Raw genomic sequence first — 17,344 nt, 5'->3', positions numbered from 1 at the left:
TACTGAACTCCTTTCTGAGCTTTAATAATGGGTAACAAAGGTTTCATTGCCTGTAGTGTTATAGGTATGAACATCACTATTCTTCTCAAATTGTGATGGATTACTTATGACAAGGTTCATTACCGCATATATGTATTGTGATGGTATACTTAAAATGTCCAGCTTCTTGAAGAGGAGTACACATGACATCCGTGGGTGAATACCTAAAAGGGCTATTATTCTAGTTGCTCGCTTTTGTAGAATCAACACTTTCTACCTCATGATTTACCCAAGAAAATGATTCCATAAGACGTTATTGAGTGGAAATATGCAAAATAAGACAGGAGATAAGTTCGTTTGTTTCCAAGAGCAGCAATTGTACGAAGAGCAAAGGTAGCTGAACGTAATCGTTTGAGAAGCTCAGTAATACGCTTCTTGCAATTTAAGATTTTATCAACATGTACGCACGAAAATTTGAAGCTTTGTTTACTGACTTCTGCCTATGTGCTACATCAATTGTTACTACGACTCTGTTTGTTGTACAGAAATGATACAGTGTGTTCTTCAAAATTTAGGGAGAGTCCATTTTCTGATAACCACATTATAATTCTTTGGAAAATATCCTTTGCTATCTCTTCTGTTGCTTTCTCTCTAATGGGATTTATTATAACACGAATGTCGTCTGCAAAAAGTGCCAGTTCTGTTTGTTGATTGTTAAGAGGAAGGTCTGTCACACACATATAAGGAACAGGAGTGGGCTCGAAATACAATCCGTGGTACTCCTTTAGTGATTTCACTTCACTAAAATTTCATACTCTTCTGACATTGTTTGAATTATTCAACACATTCTGTAGGTAATAATTCAAACCAGCTGTGTGTAAAGCCATCAGTTCTATTAAACACGACTTTTTCTAAGAGAGTTATATGATCTACAAAATCAAACTCCTTGGAAAGATAAAAAAACCAACAGGCGATGTACTATTATTTAAGGATTGTACTATTTTAGGAATGAATGTATAAATAGCATTCTCAATGGAACAAACCTTCTGGAATCCAGAATGTAATATGCTCAGTAAACTGTTCACACTTACCTGAGAGACTACTCTAGAGTGCATTACTTTTTCGAATATTTTGGAAAAATCGTCAGGAAGGAAACTGGACAATAATTTTCTGAGTCTGTCTTGCTACCTTCCTTATGAAGGAATTTGATCTGTCGAAATATTCCCTGTGCCAGTGGTGCATAGCGTAAATCACTGAGGACTTGACTTATTAAGTAGGACCAACTTTACAGGATCTTCCTCTTTACAGCCGAATGTCAAACCCCAACAGAGGACAATAAAAATTTAGAATTAGACTAAAGGAAAAGAAGCACTTGAAACTAAAAATTCAGTGATAAAATTCAGTAATGGGAGGCTGAGAGATGATACAGATAATGATGATAACATAGGTACATCTCTGGCTTTTACGAGACGGTAACTGAATGCTTTATAAAGTTAGTATCGCCAAGAGGGCGCATTCTGTGAAGTCTTTGTAAGAATGGGAACGACTTGACGTGTAGGGATTTACCTACAGGTTGAAGACCGTTAGAACAGGGCAGTGAGTGGCAACTCACCGTTCCGTAATCGTCCAGCCACAACTGCCGCAAGAAGAACTTTTAGGTTGACAATAAAGGTTACTGCTTCTTCGTCCGCCCTTCTCTCTCCATATTACTACACGCACCGCAAAAGTAAGTTATGGTTCTTACCCCAACAGCACTTATTTCCAGATTCTAACTAATATGTGTACCATACTTGATTGAAATCGTTATAGGGGATTAGGATGAGCTTCTTACCCGTGGCTTTGCTCACATACGCAGATGTCAAATATATTTCACTCATTTTTAACATTCACTCGCATTTGCCTACAGATTTCAAATTTACGTCTAGTGAATTTTGTCCTATAGTTTCATTAATGCTTAGGAGGGCGTATTTCCTGAACCATGTGCTATACAATGCAGGTACATCCAGTGGTATATGTGTCTACTGTCTGTGAAATGTGTTGTGAATAGAGTTAGTAATTAAAAAGTAATAAATTAAAAAGTGATGCATGATGCGGCAGTTTCAAACACGTCTCCGTCTTTATGACATCATATCTCTTGGACCAAGTGTCGTACGATGATATGGTTTTCTAGGTATATTGAGCGGTATATGTGAATACATCTGAGAAATGTGTTGCGAACTGAGTTATGGTTCAAATGGCTCTGAGCACTGTGGGACTTAACATCTGTGGTCATCAGTCCCCTAGAACTTAGAACTACTTAAACCTAACTAACCTAAGGACATCACACACATCCATGCCCGAGGCAGGATTCGAACTGAGTTAGTAGTAAAGAAGTAATAAATTAAGTCATGCATGATGCAGCGGTTTACAGTTTTGTGTTTATGACGTCATATCTCCTGAACTACGTCATAGAACGATATACACTGAAGAGCCAAGGAAAGTGGTACACTTGCCTAATATCATGAGGACCCGTAAGAATACCAGTGGACGGAGATCTCTTCTGAGTAGTACGTTGCAAGGCAACCCAGATATGGCCAGCGGAAGTGTTTAAACTCAGAAGAGTGTTCCTGGAGCCACTCTGTAGCATTTCTGCACGTGTGGGGTGATGCATTGTCCTGCTGTAACTGGCCAAGTTCGTCTGCTTGCGCAATGGACATGAATGGATGCAGGTGATCAGACAGGATGCTTACGTACTTGTCACCTGCCAGACTCGTATCTAGATGCATCAGGGGTCCCATATCACAACTGCACACGCTCCATACCATTGCAGAGCCTCTACCAGCTTGAACAGTCCCCTACTGACATGCAGGGTCCTTGGATTCATAAGGTTGTCTCCATACCCGCACACGTCCATCCACACGATACAATTGGAAACGAGACTGGTCCCACCACACGTCCGACCGGGCAACATGTCTCCAGTCATCAACAGTTCAACAACAGTGTTGACGGGCCCAGGGGAGGCGTGAAGCGTATACGAGGCGGGCCTTCGGCTGTGAAAGCCCGTAGCGATGATGTTCCCGTGAATGGTTCACACGCTGAGATTTGTTGATGGCCCAGCATTGAAACCTGCAGCAATTTGCGGAAGGGTTGCACTTATGTGACGTTGAACGATTCTCTCCAGTCGTCGTTCTACATCTACATCTACATCTACATCCATACTCCGCAAGCCACCTGACGGTGTGTGAGTACCTCTGTCGGTTCTCCCTTCTATTCCACTCTAGTATTGTTCTTGGAAAGAAGGATTGTCGGTATGCTTTTGTGTGGGCTCTAATCTCTCTGATTTTATCCTCATGGTCTCTTCGCGAGATATACGTAGGAGGGAGCAATATACTGCTTGATATTTTACTGAAAAAATACGGCAACCAGCCGAAATGCATATTGGCGTAAATAAAAAACGCATTAAAAAGTGGCTGGTTGTCGTATTTTTTCAGTAAAATATCATTATCCACGGCCACGGAGCTCAACAGTTCAAATAAAATGGACAAATTGTTAATACACTGCTTGACTCTTCGGTGAAGGTATGTTCTCGAAACTTTAACAAAAGCCCGTACCGAGTTACTGAGCGTCTCTCCTGCAGAGTCTTCCATTGGAGTTTATCTATCATCTCCGTAACGCTTTCGCGATTACTAAATGATCCTGTAACGAAGCACGCTGCTCTCCGTTGGATCTTCTCTATCTCTTCTATCAACCCTATCTGGTACGGATCCCACACTGCTGAGCAGTATTCAAGCAGTGGGCGAACAAGCGTACTGTAACCTACTTCCTTTGTTTTCGAACTGCATTTCCTTAGGATTCTTCCAACGAATCCCAGTCTGGCATCTGCTTTACCGACGATCAACTTTATATGAACATTCCATTTTAAATCAATCCTAATGCGTACTCCCAGATAATTTATGGAATTAACTGCTTCCAGTTGCTGACCAGCTATTTTGTAGCTAAATGATAAGGGAACTATCTTCTTTTGTATTCGCAGCACATTACACTTGTCTACATTGAGATTCAATTGCCATTCCCTGCACCATGCGCCAATTCGCTGCAGATTCTCCTTCATTTCAGTACAATTTTCCATTGTTACAACTTCTCGATATACCACAGCATCATCTGCCAAAAGACTCAGTGAACTTCCGATGTCATCCACAAGGTCATTTATGTATATTGTGAATAGCAACGGTCCTATGACACTCCCCTGTGGCACACCTGAAATCACTTTTACTTCGGAAGACTTCTCTCCATTGAGAATGACATGTTGCGTTCTGTTATCTAGGAACTCCTCAATCCAATCACACAATTGATCTGATAGTCCGTATGCTCTTACTTTGTTCATTAAACGACTGTGCGGAACTGTATCGAACGCCTTGCGGAAGTCAAGAAACACGGCATCTACCTGTGAACCGTGTCAATGGCCCTCTGAGTGTCGTGGACGAATAGCGCGACCTGGGTTTCACACGACCGTCTTTTTCGAAACCCATGCTGATTCCTACAGAGTAGATTTCTAGTCTCCAGAAAAGTCATTATACTCGAACGTAATACGTGTTCCAAAATTCTACAACTGATGGACGTTAGAGATATAGGTCAATAGTTCCGCACATCTGTTCGACGTCCTTTCTAGAAAACGGGGATGACCTGTGCCCTTTTCCAATCATTTGGAACGCTACGCTCTTCTAGAGACCTACGGTACACCCCTGCAAGAAGGGGGGCAAGTTCCTTCGCGTACTCTGTGTAAAATCGAACTGCTATCCCATCAGGTCCAGCGGCCTTTCCTCTTTTGCGCGATTTTAATTGTTTCTCTATCCCTCTGTCGTCTATTTCGATATCTACCATTTTGTCAACTGTGCGACAATCTAGAGAAGGAACTACTGTGCAGTCTTCCCCTGTGAAACAGCTTTGGAAAAAGACATTTAGTATTTCGGCCTTTAGTCTGTCATCCTCTGTTTCAGTACCACTTTGGTCACAGAGTGTCTGGACATTTTGTTTTGATCCACCTACCGTTTTGACAAAAGACCAAAATTTCTTAGGATTTTCTGCCAAGTCAGCTTTACTTTCGAATTCATTGAACGCCTCTCGCATAGCCCTCCTCACACTACATTTCGCTTCGAGCAATTTTTGTTTGTCTGCAAGGCTTTGGATATGTTTATGTTTCCTGTGAAGTTCCCTTTGCTTCCGCAGCAGTTTCCTAACGCGGTTGTTGTACCACGGTGGCTCTTTTCCATCTCTTACGATCTTGTTTGGCACATACTCATCTAACGCATATTGTACCATGGTTTTGAACTTTGTCCACTGATCCTCAGCACTATCTGTACTTGAGACAACACTTTTGTGTTGAGCCGTCAGGTACTCTAAAATATGCTTTTTGTTACTTTTGCTAGACAGAAAAATCTTCCTACCTTTTTTTTATATTTCTATTTACGGCTGAAATCATCGATGCAGTAACCGCTTTATGATCGCTGATCCCTGTTCTGCGTTAACTGTTTCAAATAGTTCGCGTCTGTTTGTCACCATAAGGTCTAATATGTTATCGCCACGAGTCGGCTCTCTGTTTAACTGCTCAAGGTAGTTTTCAGATAAACCACTTAAAAAAATTTCACTGGATTCTTTGTCCTTGCCACTCGTTATGAACGTTTGAGTCTCTCAGTCTATATCCGGCAAATTAAAATCTCCACCCAGAACTATAACATGGTGGGGAAATATACTCGAAATATTTTCCAAATTATCCTTCAGGTGCTCAGCCACAACAGCTGATGAGCCAGGGGGCCTATAGAGACATCCAGTTACCATGTCTGAGCCTGCTTTAACCGTGACCTTCACCCAAATTAATCCACATTTCGGATCTCCGTCAATTTCCTTCGATACTATTGCACTTCTTATCGCTATAAACACGTCTCCCCCTTCACTGTCCAGCCTGTCTGCGGTATACATTCCAATCTGAGTTTAGGATTTCATTACTGTTTACGTCTGGTTTCAGCCAACTTTCTGTCCCTAGTACTATATGGGCGTTGTGACCGTTTATTAATGAGAGCAGTTCTGGGACCTTTCTATAGACGCTCCTGCAGTTTACTATTAGCACATTAATATTGTTATTCCCTGTTGCATTTTGCCTACTCCTACCTTGCCGCGTCTCAGGAGGCGTCTTTTCGGGCCTAGGGAGGGAATTCTCTAACCTAAAAAACCCACATGTGCACTCCACAAGTACTCCGCTACCCTTGTAGCCGCTTCCGGCGTGTAGTGCACGCCTGACCCGTTCAGGGGGACCCTACATTTCTCCACCCGATAGCGGAGGTCGAGAAATTTGCACCCCAGATCCCCGCAGAATCGTCTGAGCCTCAGGTTTAAGCCTTCTACTCGGCTCTAACCAAGAGGACCGTAATCGGTTCTGGGAACGATACTACAAATAGTTAGCTCTGATTCCACCCCGCGAGCGAGGCTTTCCGCCTTCACCAATTCCGCCAACCGCCTGTACGAACTGAGGATAACCTCTGAACCCAGGAGTCATTTGTGCCGACATGAGCAACAATCTGCAGTCGGGTGCACCCAGTGCCTTCTATCGCCGCCAGTAGGGCCTCCTCCACATCTCGGATGAGACCCCCCGGCAAGCAGACAGAGTGAGCACTGGCCTTCTTCCCAAACTTTCCGCTATTTCCCTAAGGGGCTCCATCACCCGCCTAACATTTCAGCCCCCAATAACTAATAAACCCCTCCCCCCGTGTGCCTGCTCGGACCTTGCTGAAGGAGCAGCCACATGTCCACTCACAGGCAGAGCGGGCGATGCCACACGGCCAGCCTCCACATTGACCCTCCGCCTCGTGCGCCGCGAACGCCGCTGAACCCGCCACTCCCCTTGGGGAGAGGGTGGCCCAACCGCGCCCGGTACCCGCGAAGATGTCTCGACAGCAGGGACAGTCGGTGAAGCATGTAAACCCTGGGGTGTACTATGCGACGCATCAGACTCCCCACTGCCGCTACACTCCGAGGCAGCAGCCTGAAGACGGCTGACCGCGGCCATCAACACGTTCAGCTGTTCGCGAACAGTGGCCAGCTCCTCCTGCGTCCGTACACAGCAGTCACACATCCTATCCATCCTAAGAAATCAATTTACTGTAGAGAGTTAATCAGCTTTTAGCTAGACTGCTAATTTACTAAAGGCGGCTGATTGTAGACTAAACTGTGGTTGCTAGCCACTTCTTGTAGAAAACAATGAAAATAGTACTACCTGTCTCTGGACTGTATTGAAAACAAACACCAGCACTACTGGCACTATGGCTGACTAGTTAATACTTAAATTAAGGTAGCTCGCTGCACAGCAGACGTGAAGCAGACGGCAGTTACGACGACACTGACGTTGGTCCTGTTCTTGCAGGATCTCTTTCCTGGTGCAGCGATGTCGCAAATTAGCTGTTTCACCGGATTCCTGATATTCACGGTACACTCATGGAATGGTCGTATGGGAAAATCCCCACTCCATCGCTACCTCGGAGATGCTGTGTCCCGTTGCTCGTGCACCGACTATAGCACCACCTTCAGACTCTCTTACATCTTGATAACCTGACATTGTAGCAGCAGTAACTGCGTCTTTTTTTTTTCTTTTGGGCCGCGCTCGCAACAGCATATGCGCTGCTCTTCAGCCGAAAGATATTAATGATACAAAGGAAGACATATGATAGAACAGAAAAGAGAAAATATGGTGAACATAACCATAAAAAAGTACAGAAGAGAACAGACAAAAAGGGGGTGACTGTAAAATGCACATAAAAAGCGTAAAGAATTAGCGCACACAAAACAAATCCACATATTGGATCATAAAAGTATCAACGGACTGCGTAGCACATAACAGACAATAACAATATGTACAAGTCCAGCACTCAATTAAAATCACAGCTGTTGATGCACAGGAGAACAGCACCAAACACTGATGACGATTAGCAAACAGAGAGGATCTGCCAGGGGCATACACACGAGGGAGGGAGGAAGAAGAGAGGGAGTGGAGGAGAGGGGGGAGAAGGGAAGAAGGGAGGGAGGGATGGAGAGGGAGGAGATGGGCTGGGAGCATGCCAAAGAGGGCTGGGGAGGGAAGGATGTAGGAAGACAGGAGCTGTGTTAGGGAAGGAAGACGGATACGGAAGGCAAGGTGGAGTGCATGGCATTTGAGGATTTGGAGGGCATGTTAAAAGTGGTTGGGTGTGAAGAGCCAGGCAACGCTGGCAAACAGAGGATAGGACAGATGAGGGATTCGTAGGTGTGGAGGAAGGTGGAAGGATGCAATCCCCATGTCCAGACAGGTGTTTCAGGAGGCAGAGGCAGGAATGGCTTTCTGCTGGATCGTCAGGAGGTGAGGGGTCCAGGTGAGGTGATGGTCGAGGGTGGGGACAAGGTATCTCAGGGTGGGGTTGAGCTGGATGGGACGACCTTAAATGGTGAGGTAGAAATCAAGGAGATGGAAGGAGCGAGTGGTGGGGCCTATGATGATTGCCTGGGTTTGGGAGAGGTTGAGACGAAGGAACCACTGGTTACACCAAGTGGTGAACTGGTCAAGGTGGGTTTGGGGGGTGCATTGGTACTGTTGAAGGGTGGGACAGAGAGCCAGGAAGGCGGTGTCATCAGCATGTTGGAAAAGGTGGACAGATGGGAGCGGTTTGGGCATATCGGCGGTGTACAACTGCGCCAGACACATGTTGTCTTATATAGGTGTTGCTGAATGCAGCGCTGTATTCTGCCTGTTCACATATCTCTGTATTTGAATACGCATGGCTGTACCAGTTTCTTTGGCGCTTCAGTGTATTTTTCTAGGCATATGCAGCACATAAGTGGATACTGTCTGTGAAACGTGTCACGAATAGGACAAAAGAGTTATAAATGGTGTAGCGATATTTTACGCATCTCAGTGTTTGACGTCATATCTCCTGAACTATGTGTCATACAATAATATATTTTTGTAGGTACATTCAGCGGCATATGTAGATATCGTCTGCGAAAAGTGTTGCTAGCAGAGATAGCAACAAAGAAGTAATAAATTTAATCGTCTTGCGTGATGCGGTAGTTCTTCAGTGTTTATGATGTCATATCTCCTGAACTACGTGTTGTATAATGATGTAATTTGTCTGGTACATTCAGTCTCAAAAAGTGTCTCTAATACAGTTGGTAGTAAATGATTAATAAATTGAAACTGCGGGCTTCATGTGTCAGTTTTGCTCCACGAACAGTGAAAATTTTGCAGGCGACGAATTTTTTCTTTCATCATTTTGTGAGTTCGTCAGTGACAAAACGTTTCGTAAACGTTTGAAATTGTGTATAAAGTTTGTTGCAAGACTCTAAGTGCACTCATTCTCAAATACTTGATGACTAACGTATGGGTATTGTTGCGTCGTGAGCTTTACTGCTTTTTCACTCCCACCCCACCCCACGCAGTATCATATCTCCCATCTCATCTTCCTTTGCGTTCTCTCCCACTTCCATAACATTGCTCTCAAGCACATCGCCTTTGTATAGGCCCTCCATATACTCCTTTCACCTTTCTGCTTTCCCTTCTTCTCCCCCTTAGCTCTTGATATTCATACTGATGGTTCTCTCTGCTCCAAAGGTCTCCGTAATTTTCCTGTAGGCGGCACTATCTTACCCCTAGTGATATATGCTTCTACATCCTTTCATTTGTCCTCTGGCCATTCCTGATTAGTCGTTTTGCAATTCCTGCCGATCTCATTTTTTTAGACGTTTGTATGCTTTTTCGCCTGCTCCATTTACTGCATTTTTATATTTTCTCCTTTTATCAAATAATTTCAATATCTCTTGTGTTGGCCAAGGATTTTTCCTAACCCTCGTCTTTTTACCTATTTGATCCTCTGTTGCCTTCACGATTTCATCTCTCAGAGCTACCCATCCTTCTTCTATTGTATTCCTTTCCCCTGTTCTTGTCAATCGTTCGCTAAGGCTCCCTATGAAACTCTCTGCAACGTCTGGTTCTCTCAGTTTATCCAGGTCCTATCTTCTCGAATTCCTACCTTTTTGCAGTTTTTTCAGTTTTAACCTACAGTTCATATCCAATAAATTGTGGTCTGAGTCCACATCTGCTCCTGGAAATGTCTTATAATTTAAAACCTGGTTCCTAAATCTCTGTCTTACCATTATGTAATCAATCTGAAAAGTTCCGGTGTCTCCAGGCCTCTTCCACGTATACAATCTTCATTCATGATTCTGAAACCAAGTGATAGCTATGGTTAAGTAATGCACTGTGCAAAATTCTACCAGGTGAATTCCTTTGTCATTCCTCACTCCCAGTTATATTCACCTACTATTTTCCCTTCTCTTTCTTTACCTACTATTGAATTCCAATGCCTCATGAGTATTAAACTTGCATCTCCCTTAACTATTTGAATAATTACTTTTATCTCATCAAACATTTCTTAATCTCTTCATCATGTGCGGAGCTAGTTGGCAGATAAACTTGTACTAATCTGGTAGGCATGGGCTTCGTGTCTATCTTGGCTACAATAATGCGTTCACTACGCTGTATGTAGCAGCTTATCTGCGTTCGTATTTTTTTTTATTCATTATAAAACCTACTCCTGCATTACACCTATTTGATTTTGTATTTATTTCACCAGACCAGAAGTCCTGTACCTCCTGCCGCCGAACTTCACTAATTCCCACTATATGTAACTTTAACCTATCCATTTCCCTTTTTAATTTTTCTAACCTACCTGCACGATTAAGGGATCTCACATTCCACGCTCCGATCCGTGGAACGCCAGTTCTGTTTCTCCTGCGCCGGCAGGCGTGGCCGTGCCGCTCTAGGCGCTAGAGTCTGGAACCGCACGACCACTACGGTTGCAGGTTCGAATCCTGCCTCTGGCATGGATGTGTGTGATGTCCTTAGGTTAGTTAGGTTTAAGTAGTTCTAAGTTCTAGGGGACTGATGACCTCAGAAGTTAAGTCCCATAATGCTCAGAGCCATTTGAACCATTTGTTTCTCCTGGTAAGGACGGCCTCCTGAGTATTCCCTGACCGAAGATCCGAATGAGGAGCTATTTTATCTCCGGAGTATTTTACCCAAGAGGACGCTATCACCGTTTAACCACACAGTAAAGATGCATGCCCTCTGTAAAAATTACGGCTGTAGTTCCCCCTTGCTTTCAGCCGTTTTGGTTGATGTTATAAGGCCACGTGAATCAGTCATCCAGGCTTTGCCCCTGCAACTACTAAAAAGACTGCTGCCCCTCTTCAGGAACCACAAATTTGTCTGGGGTCTCAACAGACACCCCTTCGTTGTGAGTGGCACCTACGGTAAGGCCATCTGTATCGCTCAGGCGTACAAACCTCCCCACCAATGGCAAGGTCCATGGTTCATTGGGGGATTATACTATGAACTAATAAAGTTAACACTGGCAGTTCATGTACTACTGCAGCTGCTGCCACTAATAGTGGTAACTGTAATCATAATAGTAATAATAATTACGATGTTAATAATGTCAATAATATCAACAACGGTAGTGGCGGATATAAGAAGAATTTATAGTTGTACAAAATAGCTGTTTTGAGGTATAATGAGTTCTGGGGCAATTTAAGTAGACTGCATTGGTAAGACTACTGGAAAATGGAGAAGATCAAGTTGGAAAGAGGGATGTACAAGGATAACGAGTGGGTACAGGGACAATGGTAATCCTTATTGTTGCTTTAGCCGATATGTCATTGGCCGTCTTCTGAAGCTGGAGATGTTATTTATTCTTCTATCATAATGCGGGAGGTTTTTCCAGACTCGAGTTTCTGCTGCTGAGAAGGACTTCCAGAAAGTGGCTGAACAATACAGTGTCACAGAAAGGATTTTATTCAGTTGGGAGCGGGTGTTTCTGCCATGTTGTTCAGGCAAGAGCATTACAGTCGAGGAGAGATATGAGGGACAGTGTTCATCGATAAGACAAAAGAGAAGACAGAGGGTGTGGAAATCTCTGCGCTTGTCTGGATGCGTCCAGATGGCTGTAGATATGTGATCAATGTGATCAAAGAGTCGAACACCATATACACAGCGAACACAGGTATTCATAACTGTTGCAGGCGCCGTGGTCTTTCCTGAGAAAGGCCTCGCATGATGACATCGCTGTAATCGGTAATTCCAAGTATAAGTCAACGGAGACAAGTTTATACCCAGAGAGGGCACACCATATTTTATTTTGTTACAGAATTTTAATTACTTTCTGTTTTAGTTACCCTCGTAAATTACTTGTAATATTATACTTTTCGCTGCTGTACGAAATTGTAAACGGATCTTCCACCATTAGTTTCTAGTGAGAAAATACATTACATACTATACTGTTCTTGCTGTTACTGAGCGAGATATAATTATGACTCTGCATATGTTATTTCTTTTCTATGGTTTAACAATTACTTGTAGTTTTATTGTTCAGTACATAACACAAAATTAAAAACTATATAACTTTACTATTATTTATTTATCACTGGTGACTCAACAGAGGCACCACATATCTCTGACGTCACAATTTCTTCCAGTTCCACCATGTAAGCAGCGGCTTCAGGCGAGACGGCGCAGTGGTTAGCAGAACGGACTCGCATTCGGGAGAACGACGATTCAAACTTACGTCCGACCATCCTGATCTGGGTTTTCCATGATTTCCCTAAATCGCTTCAGGCAAATGCTGGGATCATTTCTTTGAAAGGGCACAGCCGACTTCCTTTCCCATCCTTCCCTAATCCGATGGGACCGATGGTATCGCTGTTTGGTCCCATCCCTCAAATCAACCAATCAACCAACGGCTTCAGTTCATGTTGCGCTCCTGTATACTCTACATGAACCAATATTGTTTACTATGTGAAATGTGGACTAATGTCCCTGTGGTTATATGGCATGTAACTGTGTGGTGCCTATGTTTGCACTTACGATTTGTTATTAACTACTGATTCTCCTGTTTTACGGTTTTTAGCACTGAAGATGACAATGTAATAGTTGAAATCTAGATCTGCTGTAATAAAACTACGGATTTCGCGTTCGATTGCTGTTCTTTTCTCCATTGTCTATATTCAACGATAGTTGCGCACAACAGGATCATATGGATTTCAATCTCATGGAAGTATAAGTGTTTGTACAAGTTTCGTTTTCAGGTCAAGATGCAAAAGCTTTTTTATATTTTTGCAAGGCACGGAGATCTCCTTGCACATTGCAGTTACATGTTCAATCCATGTTAGATTTTTATCTATTATACTTCTAGATTATTTGCTGAAAGAGAGAAGTTAATAATTGTCCCACTTAGAGTTAAAGATGGTAGGGATTCCTGACATTTCTGACATTTTGGGCTGATGAGCCTAGAATGACCAACCAGTACTGCTGGTACTGAGATTCTCGACACCTGTCTTCAAATTTATTGGGTTTGCACTAAGATACAACTGGAGGTTACCAACGTTCATGTGGTATTTACAGTAGGACATAAGCAGATACACATCGTTTACGTACAATGAAAAGAGTATAGAACCTAATAATGAACCCTAGGGGGGCCTGATACTACTGCCTGCATTGTGCCTTTATGGTACCGACATGACGTATTTCTTGCGAGACGTTAGGTATGAGCGAAACCACGGCACTGCACTTGGCGAGAAATTTAGGCTGCTAAGACGGGCAAGTAAAATTCACTGGTGTCCAAAATTAAAGCAACAAACCACTATTTCTCCGTCCTGTGTCTAATTCACGATATAATTATACAAACTGTTAACAGATGTCCGTACGATCGTGTTCTGTACGGAAGATGCCATTCCGGTTGACAAACAACGACATCATGACGTCTATCAAAGGGGGTAGTGTTTACTGCATAGTACCAACCCAAAATCGCTGTGTACACAGTCGAAGACGGTGCAGTATGGTATGGGGAAGACGTCAACCACACTCTCTGCATTGGTGGGTCATAAGAAACATGTTGTTGTTGTTGTTGTCTTCAGTCCTGAGACTGGTTTGATGCAGCTCTCCATGCTACTCTATCCTGTGCAAGCTGCTTCATCTCCCAGTACCTACTGCAACCTACATCCTTCTGAATCTGCTTAGTGTACTCATCTCTCGGTCTCCCTCTACGATTTTTACCCTCCACGCTGCCCTCCAATGCTAAATTTGTGATCCCTTGATGCCTCAAAACATGTTCTACCAATCGATCCCTTCTTCTAGTCAAGTTGTGCCACAAACTTCTCTTCTCCCCAATCCTATTCAATACCTCCTCATTAGTTACGTGATCTATCCACCTTATCTTCAGTATTCTTCTGTAGCACCACATTTCGAAAGCTTCTATTCTCTTCTTGTCCAAACTAGTTATCGTCCATGTTTCACTTCCATACATAGCTACACTCCAAACAAATACTTTCAGAAACGACTTCCTGATACATAAATCTATATTCGATCTTCACAAATTTCTCTTCTTCAGAAATGCTTTCCTTGCCATTGCCAGTCTACATTTTATATCCTCTCTACTTCGACCATCATCAGTTATTTTACTTCCTAAATAGCAAAACTCCTTTACTACTTTAAGTGTCTCATTTCCTAATATAATTCCCTCAGCATCACCCGATTTAATTTGACTACATTCCATTATCCTCGTTTTGCTTTTGTTAATGTTCAGCTTATATCCTCCTTTCAAGACACTGTCCATTCCGTTCAACTGCTCTTCCAAGTCCTTTGCCGTCTCTGACAGAATTACAATGTCATCGGCGAACCTCAAAGTTTTTACTTCGTCTCCATGAATTTTAATACCTACTCCAAATTTTTCTTTTGTTTCCTTTACTGCTTGCTCAATATACAGATTGAATAACATCGGGGAGAGGCTACAACCCTGTCTCACTCCTTTCCCAACCACTGCTTCCCTTTCATGCCCCTCGACTCTTATTACTGCCATCTGGTTTCTGTACAAATTGTAAATAGCCTTTCGCTCCCTGTATTTTACCCCTGCCACCTTTAGAATTTGAAAGAGAGTATTCCAGTCAACATTGTCAAAAGCTTTCTCTAAGTCTACAAATGCTAGAAACGTAGGTTTGCCTTTTCTTAATCTTTCTTCTAAGATAAGTCGTAAGGTCAGTATTGCCTCACGTGTTCCAACATTTCGACGGAATCCAAACTGATCCTCCCCGAGGTCTGAATCTACCAGTTTTTCCATTCGTCTGTAAAGAATTCGCGTTAGTATTTTGCAGCCGTGGCTTATTAAACTGATAGTTCGGTAATTTTCACATCTGTCAGCACCTGCTTTCTTTGGGATTGGAATTATTATATTCTTCTTGAAGTCTGAGGGTATTTCGCCTGTCTCATACATCTTGCTCACCAGCTGGTAGAGTTTTGTCATGACTGGCTCTCCCAAGGCCGTCAGTAGTTCTAATGGAATGTTGTCTACTCCGGGGGCCTTGTTTCGACTCAGGTCTTTCAGTGCTCTGTCAAACTCTTCACGCAGTATCGTATCTCCCATTTCGTCTTCATCTACATCCTCTTCTATTTCCATAATATTGTCCTCAAGTACATCGCCCTTGTATAAACCTTCTATATACTCCTTCCACCTTTCTGCCTTCCCTTCTTTGCTTAGAACTGGGCTGCCATCTGAGCTCTTGATATTCATACACGTGGTTCTCTTCTCTCCAAAGGTCTCTTTAATTTTCCTGTAGGCAGTATGTATCTTACCCCTAGTGAGATAAGCTTCTACATCCTTACATTTGTCCTCTAGCCATCCCTGTTTAGCCATTTTGCACTTCCTTTCGATCTCATTTTTGAGACGTTTGTATTCCTTTTTGCCTGCTTCTTTTACTGCATTTTTATATTTTCTCCTTTCATCAATTAAATTCAATATTTCTTCTGTTACCCAAGAATTTCTAGCAGCCCTCGTCTTTGTACCTACTTTATCCTCTGCTGCCTTCACTACTACATCCCTCAGAGCTACCCATTCTTCTTCTACTGTATTTCTTTCCCCTATTCCTGTCAATTGTTCCCTTATGCTCTCTCTGAAACTCTGTACAACCTCTGGTTCTTTCAGTTTATCCAGGTCCCATCTCCTTAATTTCCCACATTTTTGCAGTTTCTTCAGTTTTAATCTAGAGGTCATAACCAATAGATGGTGGTCAGAGTCCAACTCTGCCCCTGGAAATGTCTTACAACTTAAAACCTGGTTCCTAAATCTCTGTCTTACCAATATATAATCTATCTGATAACTTTTAGTATCTCCAGGGTTCTTCCACGTATACAACCTTCTTTCATGATTCTTAAACCAAGTGTTAGCTATGATTAGGTTGTGCTCTGTGCAAAATTCTACTAGGCGGCTTCCTCTTTCATTTCTTAGCCCCAATCCATATTCACCTACTATGTTTCCTTTCCTACACTCGAATTCCAGTCACCCATTACTATTAAATTTTCGTCTCCCTTCACTATCTGAATAATTTCTTTTATTTCATCGTACATTTCTTCAATTTCTTCATCATCTGCAGAGCTAGTTGGCATATAAACTTGTACTACTGTAGTAGGTGTGGGCTTCGTATCTATCTTGGCCACAATAATGCGTTCACTATGCTGTTTGTAGTAGCTTACCCGCATTCCTATTTTCCTATTCATTATTAAACCTACTTTTGCATTACCCCTATTTGATTTTGTGTTTATAACCCTGTAATCACCTGACCAGAAGTCTTGTTCCTCCTGCCACCGAACTTCACTAATTCCCACTATATCTAACTTTCGAACTTCACTAATTCCCACTATATCTAACTTTAACCTATCCATTTCCCTTTTTAAATTTTCTAACCTACCTGCCCGATTAAGGGATCTGACATTCCACCCTCCGATCCGTAGAACGCCAGTTTTCTTTCTCCTGATAACGACATCCTCCTGAGTAGTCCCCGCCCGGAGATCCGAATGGGGGACTATTTTACCTCCGGAATATTTTACCCAAGAGGATGTCATCATCATTTAATCATACAGTAAAGCTGCATGTCCTCGGGAAAAATTACGGCTGTAGTTTCCCCTTGCTTTCAGCCGTTCGCAGTACCAGCACAGCAAGGCCGTTTTGATTAATGTTGCAAGGCCAGATCAGTCAATCATCCAGACTGTTGCCCCTGCAACTACTGAAAAGGCTGCTGCCCCTCTTCAGGAACCACACGTTTGTCTGGCCTCTCAACAGATACCCCTCCGTTGTGGTTGCACCTACGGTACGGCCATCTGTATCGCTGAGGCACGCAAGCCTCCCCACCAACGGCAAGGTCCATGGTTCATGGGGGGAGGATAAGAAACATGGAAGCAAGATATTCTTAAACTGATGTGACCCGGTGGCTTAACGTGAATCGTTCTGTTGTTTCTCGGATATGGCTACAGTTTGTAGAGATC

This window comes from Schistocerca gregaria, chromosome 2 (genome assembly GCF_023897955.1).
Source record: "Schistocerca gregaria isolate iqSchGreg1 chromosome 2, iqSchGreg1.2, whole genome shotgun sequence".
In the NCBI taxonomy this organism is placed as follows: Eukaryota; Metazoa; Arthropoda; class Insecta; order Orthoptera; family Acrididae; genus Schistocerca; species Schistocerca gregaria.
This window is presented reverse-complemented; position numbering follows the sequence as displayed.